The following is a 9,182-nucleotide window of genomic DNA, read 5'->3' on the forward strand; positions in this document are numbered from 1 at the left end:
AAGTGAAACTGGTAAAAGAAAGGAGCCAGGGGCTCCTCCCAAGTCCATGTGACCCCTGAGGAACAGATCCTCAAACGACCTTAAGAGCAAAATTAAATTGGTTTATCTGGACCAACTATATGGCCTTAAACACTCCAAAGGAAAGTATAACCAAAGATTAAAGGGGCCAATATAATTTCTTAAGAGTCCACATGAATAGCTAAAGGCTACATAACAAGCAACAATGCCAGATAGGAGACACCTTCTTTTGAGTTTTTGGCCAGGGTGGACAAAGGGACTCCCAGATAGTGACCCAGCATAGAACTGGGAAAATGAACAGCAGACTCCAATCTTATCTAAATGAATATTGGCAACTGATTGCTGCTAGATGAGGAACAGCTGCCCCTTCTAAAACAAAGACCTCTAGATAGGCTGACTAGATTCACCAGAGGACATGTAGTGGTGAACGGCTGGGGGTGCCGACATCACAGCGGACAGTAGCAGGGATAACAAAGTATAAGGGCTCTAGTAGGGGGAGGGAGGCTATGGGAGGGTACCATATGGGAAGTGGGTTTACAGTTGAATAAGATGGTTTGGGATGTTCTGTGTGATAAACACACACACACACACACACACACACACACACACACACACACAAACACAAGCGCAATGGCAAGCCAGGCATGATGATGCACATTTTTAAAGCCAGCATTATGGAAAACAAGAAAGAATTTGAAGGTTGAGGCCAATTTGAACTATGTAGCAAGCTCCAGCCTAAACTGTGTATCAAGATATTGATTCAAACTTAAAGCAAGCAAGGAAAAGCTCACATAAATGATTGTTGCAAAATGGAGCCATATTGTCTTTGCAATGAAGATAGTAAGAACTGAAAGTTCAAAAAAAAAGACAAGGGAGCTTGCGAGATGGTTCAGTGGTTAAGGACACTGGTTGTTCTTGAAGAAGACCCAAGTTCGAATCCCAGCACCCACATGGCAGCTAACAACCATGCATACACATAAAATAAAGATAATAAAATTTTTAAAAACTCATTCAATTTTACATCTTACAGGCCTTATACTGAGTTCAACACTGTATAAGTGTATTAATTCAACAGCGAACCTAAAAATTTTATAGCCACTTTTGAAAGAGATGTATCTTTGCTCTGGAAACTGTTATTATGTTAAAGCTGTAATGAAATGCTTCTTCTAAAAAATTTTTTAATAAAAAAAAGGGAGAAAAAGAAGAGAAAAACTGACTCTCCTCCTCCTAGCCACTATTACTTGCCAACCGATCCTCAGTTAGTGTTGTGGTTTCTTACCTACCTGCCCTGGCCTTGCATAAGTCTTGTGCATGCTGCCAGAAACTAAAACCTTGAAAATAAAGAGAAGTAGCTACTGTTAAATGTGAATGCCTTTCTTTCTTAAGTTTCCAGAAAGTAATTGAAGCTCTTTTGGATGTGCCTTTTATTTTTTATTTATTTGTATTTTTAAAGAAATTTAGGTTAGAGACAATATATTCTAAACCTTTGATTAAATGTGTACTCAATTAAAAAATCTTTGAAAAATAGAAAAATCTTTCATTCTATTATTTTTTTTAATCATAAGCAAGTGAAATTTAGGATGACTTAAAGCTAATCTGATGGAAGGCTACATGGAGACAGGGGTCTCAGGAAGAGTGGAGACTGAGGCAGAGAGATCTGAATGAATTGACTCACTTGATAATGGAGTTGGCAAGTCTGCAGTCTGCAAGGCTGGCAATATGGGCAAGAGGTGACACTGCAGCTTGAACCTAAACATATCAGGCTAGGAAGTCAGGCAGGGATTCTGAGTTGTGGTCTTGAGAATTCTTCAGTAACTTCTCTGGGATTTTAAGCTGTGGCATTTAGAACTCAGGAATCAGGTGTTGGCATGCAGTCCTCTGAGGTAGGCTATGAGGATTGGATCTGTCCCAGCCTCCCTGAATCCATGCCCTGTCCAAATTTCCCATTCATATAAGAAGGCCAGTCCTGTTAGATCAGAAGCCTGCCCTACTCTAATTCCTGGCAGAGATTCCATTCATGAATAAGTTCACATTCTGAGGTACTGATTTGGAGAGATTCTATACATTGAGTGACTATAAACAACAGAAAGTTATTTCTCATAGTCCTAGAGGCTGAGAAGTCCAAGATCAAGGGATCATGGATGGTGCCTTCCTGCTGTGTCCACACATGGTGCTCTTTTTGGTGTTTCTGAGACAGTTTTCCCATGGAACTCTGACTGGCCTGGAATTCACTATGTAATCTAGTCTGGCCTCATTTATGATACTCCTCCTGCCTCTTCCTCCTGAGAACTGGGATTACAGGTGTGTGCTACCATGCCCAGCTGAGACTCCTTCTTAAGGGCACTAATCGTATCATGGGGGCTCCATACTCATGGCATCATCACTTCTCAAAGCTCCACCTCCTACTACCATTAATTGGAGGGCTGGTGTTCCAACATATAAACAGGGGAAAGGCACATATTCAGATCATAGCAGGGACTGAGATCAGAGGAGAGTGGGAGAAGGCTTGGTTATGATCAGCAAGCAAGAAAGTTCTAGAAACTCCAGGCAGACACAACATTGGACTGGGAACCAGTGCAAGCAGCTGCCTCTTCTCTGCTCCAGAGGATTCGTGTACCATGACTAATTTGTTAGTCCTTCTCTTCATTACCCAAATTCTGGAGGGAGCAGTTGTTCAGCCTGGTTGAACTGCCATCCTGTCCCTTAGTCTAGTAGAGGGTAGTGGGGTGGGGGTGGGAGACACAGGAGAGTCCTTAACCGTGCTCTGTGAGGAAGAGGTGACTCCAATTCTTCACACTGGGGGATTGCTGAGCAAGTGTAGACCAAGTGGAAAGTGCCCAGTCCTGTCAATCAAGTGCTGTCCTACCTCTGCTACCACACTCAGGTGTGGTTTCCTGACCTGTCCTTGGAGTTTTCACAGCTGTGGACAACAAGATGCATAAGTGTGGGAGTTGCCGCCCCAGATCTGGCAGGGAGCCAGGAGGCCCAGGTGTCCCTGATGCCACCAGTCAAGCCCTGGGCCTGGGCCAGTCCTCTTTTTACCTGGAGCATTTAGAGCAGGTGTGCTTTAAGACCTTCTGGTCCAGATGTCCACACTGGCAGAGTGCAGAGAAAACTTTGAGCTTGGCCTCCAGAGCACATTCTCCAGCTTCCAAGTCTCCTTATATCATCCCTTCCCCTCCACCTGGCTCCACCCCACCCCCTGGGGGAAGGGGACTAATGCCACTCCCTTCCCTTGCCTTCAGAGAGAGCCAGATCAGATTTCAACTGTGCCTGGGAAATGTGCAAGGCTTAGGGGCCTCTATCAGGGACAAGAAGTTTCAGTAGTTATCTTCCTGGAGACAGGGGGACCCTTTCTAACTGGCAGCCTGGGCCACAGCTCCCAATGTGGTCAGCACCCCATGCAGCCTAGACTCCTTCCCTGTCCTTAATGGGGAAACACTGTGTTCTTCTGAACCAATACTACACACTGCCACTCAGCCCCTCTGAGCTGACTCTGGCCTTGCCTAAAGCCTGTATCTGACTAGTCAAAGGGCCTGGGACATCTCCAGGGAATCAGAGGCAAAGATGGTAGAAGCCTCGGGAAAATAAGGCACAGAGAAGGTGGACACTCAGACTGGGGGCAGCACAGCAACCACACATGGTTTCTACTATCCTGACTCTTTCAACCATTTTCAAATTGTTTCCCCTAAGTAATAAGCCAGTAATTTTTTAAAAATATTTTATTTATGGAGACCCTGTCTCAAAAAGACCAAAAAAAATTTTATTTATTACTTTTATTTTATGTATATGAGTGTATTACCTGCAGGTATGTAAGTGCATCTGTGTCATCCCCCTATAATGGCCTGGGAGATCAGAAGAGGGAGTCAGGGTCCCCTGGAACTGGAGTTAGAACAGTTCCCTTCCTCCCTCCCTCCCTCTCTCTCCTTCCCTCCCTCCCTCCCTCTCTTTTCTTTCTTTCTTTCTTTCTTTTTCTTTCTTTCTTTCTTTCTTTCTTTCTTCCTTCCTTCCTTCCTTCCTTCCTTCTTTCCTTCCTTTTTTCCTTCCTTCCTTCCTTCCTTCCTTCCTTCCTTCCTTCCTTCCTTCCTTCCTTCTTTCCTTCTTTCCTCTTTCCTTCTTTCTTTCAAACAAGGTCTCATCTAGCCTAGGCTGGCCTTGAACTTGTAGCTTTCAACTTCTGATCCTCCTGTCTACATCTTCCAAGAGCTGGGGTTACAGGAACATACCACAATACCCAACAAGTCCTAGGATTCTTTAGGAAGATTTTTTTTTTTGTTAATTTTATGTGTATGAGTGTTATGCCTGGATGTGTATAAGTGCACCCATGTCATGCAGTGCCTGCAGAAGACAGAGGAGGGTGTTGGATCCCCTGGAACTGGAGTTACGGATGGTTGTTAGCCACCATGTGGGTGCTGGGATTCAAACCTGGGTCTTCTGCAAGAACAACCAGTGCTCTTAACTGCTGAGCCATCTCTCCAGTCCCTCTTTAGAAAGATTTTTAATTGAGAGTTTACAATCTAATAACACTCTAGAAAGAATATCATTTGCAAATTTGTATCATTTGATAAACCCCTTACCTTACATCTAAGAACTGCTGAGGGCTCTTAGTCCAAATGTGGTCTGAGGTTCCAAATGGGGTTGCTTTTGCTTTAACTGCTGCAGGCTATGGAGAAAAAAAGCTGAGAGAAGCCAGAGGACAATTTTGCAACCTCCAGGAGGCCAGCAGGGATGTGGATGAGGGCCCAGCCTGAACGGAGGCTTTGAGGCCTACAGGATCCCACAGCTGCTTGAAGCCTGCAGCCTTGACATAGCCTGGTGATTCATGGCTCCTTTTAGCTCCACAAATGGGGACCTGAACTAGAATTTTGTAGATTGTGTGATTATAGGATCAGCTACCTCAAGAACACTGTGTGTGCTGGGGCAAGAGGTGGTTTGGTATCTGACATCGGGAGGTTGGATCACCCTGGGATCAAGTAAGAAGCCAGGCTTGAGAGACAGTGGGTTGGGCCATTATCTAGAGAATCCTGCCATTTCCTTGGACTGAGCTGACCTGGGTACCTAAGGAGCAAATTGAAAGAGTTCCACCACACAGCATCCTTGCCCCAGGTCTGTGCCTCTAAATGCCTGCTCTGAGTGCTGCCCACTCTAACCTACTGAAAGGCTCTGAACATTGGCCCTGTGTTCACCATCCTGAGAACCTGAGGATGGCCTCCTTGGGAGGGGCAGGGCCAGGCAGCCTCCAGAAAGACCCACTTCCACCCTGACAAGTGTGGTACTGGGCTCCACCTGGGTAGAGGGAGGTTGGGTTTCTGTGATGCTGGTCACAGATTCTGTTAGGGCTCTAAGAAGCCAAGCTTTGCCCCACCCTGGAACTGTTGACAGAGTAGCCAGGAAATCTAGGTCAGCAGTGGGTGAGGCCTTGCAGGTGGGACCCAGTGCCAGGAATGAAGGCAAACCCAGCTGAGGAGAGAGCACCCACTCTTATGACACATCCCCATTTCCGGGCCCTCCCAGAAACCCTTTCCCTGGAGGTGCTTAGGAGTCCCAGGTTTGGACTTAGCATCATGTGAGTGTATTTTTGCTTTGTCCTGGGTCTTCTTGCTTTGATTTCATCCAGTGACTCTACTGACTTAGAGCCCTTCAGGGAGCCAAGCACCAGCTTCATGCAGAAGAGCATGCCTTCTCTGCCCTCCATCAGCACTTTCCTGGGGCTCCCCATCTATAGTGGGACCCTAGAGAGAGGGAGCTGGGTTGTGTTTGCTGATGCGGAAATAAATTCATACATGAATCAGGTTTCACAGTCAGCAGGATCTTCACCCTCGCTCTGAAAGTTTAGACAAAGACACACCCCCTCCACTACTGCCAAGGCTCAGTCCAGGAGACAAGGAGCCTCAAAAGGGGACAACCCTCAATCGGACCCTGGCTCTAAGGGGTCTAAGAAGACTTTAGGATTTTGCTGGAACTGGTTATGAAAATCCCTTTGCTATCTGCTCTGGATTGGAGCAGGTCCCACTGATGTCCCCCATGCATCCTCACACTACTAAAATTCCCAGGCTAGGAAAAGAATGGTCACCCAGTTTGGCTATTCCAGCCAGCCTTCCCAGCACCACAGAGAAGAAACTCATGGCATCCTTCACCAGAAATGGAGAATGATGAGCAGCTCACAATGAGGTAGGTATGGGGACTGATTTCGCCCAGGCCACAACCTGGAGCTCCTTCCTGAGAGCAGGAATGTGTGGCTGCATACAGAAGGTTCCAAACCCCAGGGAGAAAAGAACAGAAAACATGCCCTAAATTGAGTATATTATTCCCATTTTACAGGTGAGCAAACTAAAGCTTAGAGAGAAGAGGTGTCTAGCCTAAAGACACACAGAGTCAAGACTGAATCCAGGTCCCAACCTGGAAAGGGAGAGAGGAAGAGAAAGAGAGAAAATGAAATAGAAGGGCAAGAAGAAAAGGAGCTGGCCGGAGCTCAGGCTGGAGTCTCATGAGACCTACAGAGCTCACCCTAGTACTCTGTCTGCTCCTTTCCCCTCTCCTCCCTCCCCAGCCCTACATCTAGATACTCAGGACCCTCCCCTCCCCACCTTCTCCTGCGGAGTGGCTACTGTGTGTGCCTGCCATCTGGTGGCAAGATCTGGAAGTGCAGCACCACTCGTCCCAGCACTTCTAATGGGTACCTTGTGGGCGCGAATTTGTTCAGCAACTATTATTGCATGGCTAGCACAGTGAAACAAACATGGTTTGATTCTGAGAGTACACAGCTTGGAGAAGAAGCAGACAAGGGAACAGACCACGACAACACAGGGAGGGATATAGGGACTCTTCTGGGGGAAGTTAAGGTTGAAATAGAGTGGGGACACACACACACACACACACACACACACACACACACACACAAAGCAGTACTAGGGATAGAACTCAGGGCCTGATGCCCTGGTTTTAAACAGATAGTCTCAAAGCACGTGCCTATGATACCAGTCCTTGGGAAGAGGAGGCAGAAAGAAGATTAGAAATTCAAGGTCAGCTTGGACTATGTGAGAGACCTCTTCCTTAACCATCACAGGCCCAGCTCCACTTGACAGGAACAATAAAGTCTGTTATGTTCAAAGACTTTGGAGCCAGAATGGGGTCTTAATGGCACTGTGTGTGACCCTGGGCAATCACTCTCTGGACTTCAGTTTTTCCATCTGTAAAGTGGTAATAAGAATCATGCCCACCCCTGAGGGCAGCTGTGTGGGTTAGAGACAGTGACACAGGGAACACAGAGGCCATGTTGGCCATGTGCTGAGAGCTTATCACATCTCCTCTCATGGGTCATGAGGCCTTTTCTGTCCTTTGTGTGAAAAGGTTTCCTCTCTCCCTCTTGTGGAAGACAGTACCCACATGGGGTCTGTGATGGTTAGCTTTAATTGTTAATCTGACATAACTAGAATCACCTGGGAAGAGTCTCGGTGAGGGATTGTCTACATTGGGTTGACCTGAGGCCATAATTGTGGGGCATTATCTTAACTGCATTGGCGTTAAGACCCAGCCTTCTGTGCATGATACCATTCCCCAGGCAGGGAATCTTGAACTGTGTAAGAGTGGAGAAGTAGAGCTGAGCACAAGCAAGTGAGCACTCATGCATTCATTTCTCTCTGCTCTTGACTGTGGATGTGATATGACTAGCTGCTTCAAGTTCCTGCTGCCTTGACCTACCCAAAAGAATAGACTGTTGTCCTAGTTTTTTTCTCCACTGCTGTGACAAAACACTAACCACTACCAACTTGGGGAGGAAAGGGTTTATTTAGCTTACATATCCCAGGTCACAGTTCATCAGGGAGCCCAAGGTAGGAACTCAGGGCAGGAACCTGGAGGCAGGAGCTGGAGCACAGGCCATGGAGGAACGCTGCTTACTGGCTTGCTCCCCTTGGCCCCTGCTCAGCCTGCTTTCTTATGCAACATAGGTCCACCTGCCCAGGGGTGGCACCACCCACAGTGGGCTGGGCCCTCCCACATCACTCAACAATCAAGAAGGTGCCCATGGACATGGCCACAGGCCAGTCCAATGAAGGCAATTCCCCAATTGAGGCTCCCTCAACCCAGATGTGCCAAGCTGACACTAAAGCTATCCAGCACAACTGTAACCTGGAACAATAAGCTGCAATAAATCCCTTTCTCCCCTAAGTTGTTTTTTGTCAGGATATTCTATCATAGTAGCAGACATGACACTAGGAAAGGATCTTACAGATTTAAGGCTGCTTCTTTTTTTTCCCAGTTTTTCTGAGACAAGGTCTCATGTAGACCAAGCTAGCCTTGAACTTGTTATGTAGTCAGGAATAACCTTGAGGGCCAGAGAGATGGTTCAATGATTATGAGTACTTGCTGCTCTTCAAAAGGACCCAGGTTTGGTTCCCAGCACCCACATGGAAGATAACACCCATCCTTAACTCCAGTTCCTCTTCTGGTTCCACAGGTACCAGGCATGTAGGTGGTGCATTTACATACATGCAGGCAAAAATATACATAAAATGAAAATAAATAATATATTTTTTTAAAAGAGACTAACCTTGAGGGGCTAGAGAGATGGTTTAATGGTTAAGAGTGCTTACTGTTCTTGCAAAGGATCTGGGTTTGGTTCCCACCACCCACATGATGACTCAGAACCATCTGTATATCCAGTTCCAGGTAATCTGATGCCCTCTTCTGGACTCCTTGGCTACCAGGCACATATATACATGCAGGCAAAATACTTATACACATAAAATATAATTTTGGGGGGTCTTTTTGAGACAGGGTCTCCCTGTAGCCCCAGCTGGCCTGGAACTCACTATGTAGACCAAGCTGGCCTTGAACACACAGGGATCCGCCTGCCTCTGCCTCCCAAGTGCTGGGATTAAAGGTGTGCACCACCATGCCTGGCATAAATTTTAAATATAAAAGAATAACGTTGAATTTCTCATTCTCTTCTTGCCTCCACTTCCCAGAGAGAGAAGTAACCCACCCATCTGAGGACACTGGGCCAGAGATGGCTGTGGTGAGCCTGACACTTGGGCCTCTGGATGCAGAAAAAGCCGCTGAAGCCTGGGTTTCCAGCCCCCTCCTTACTGTCTCAGAAGCTCTGGTTTCCTAAGTCCCTGGACTGTCTCCACAGGGAAGAAATGGCTTTGTCGCTTAGATTC

This window comes from Nannospalax galili, unplaced genomic scaffold, assembly GCF_000622305.1.
Source record: "Nannospalax galili isolate Female #2095 unplaced genomic scaffold, S.galili_v1.0 scaffold100, whole genome shotgun sequence".
NCBI lineage: Eukaryota > Metazoa > Chordata > Mammalia > Rodentia > Spalacidae > Nannospalax > Nannospalax galili.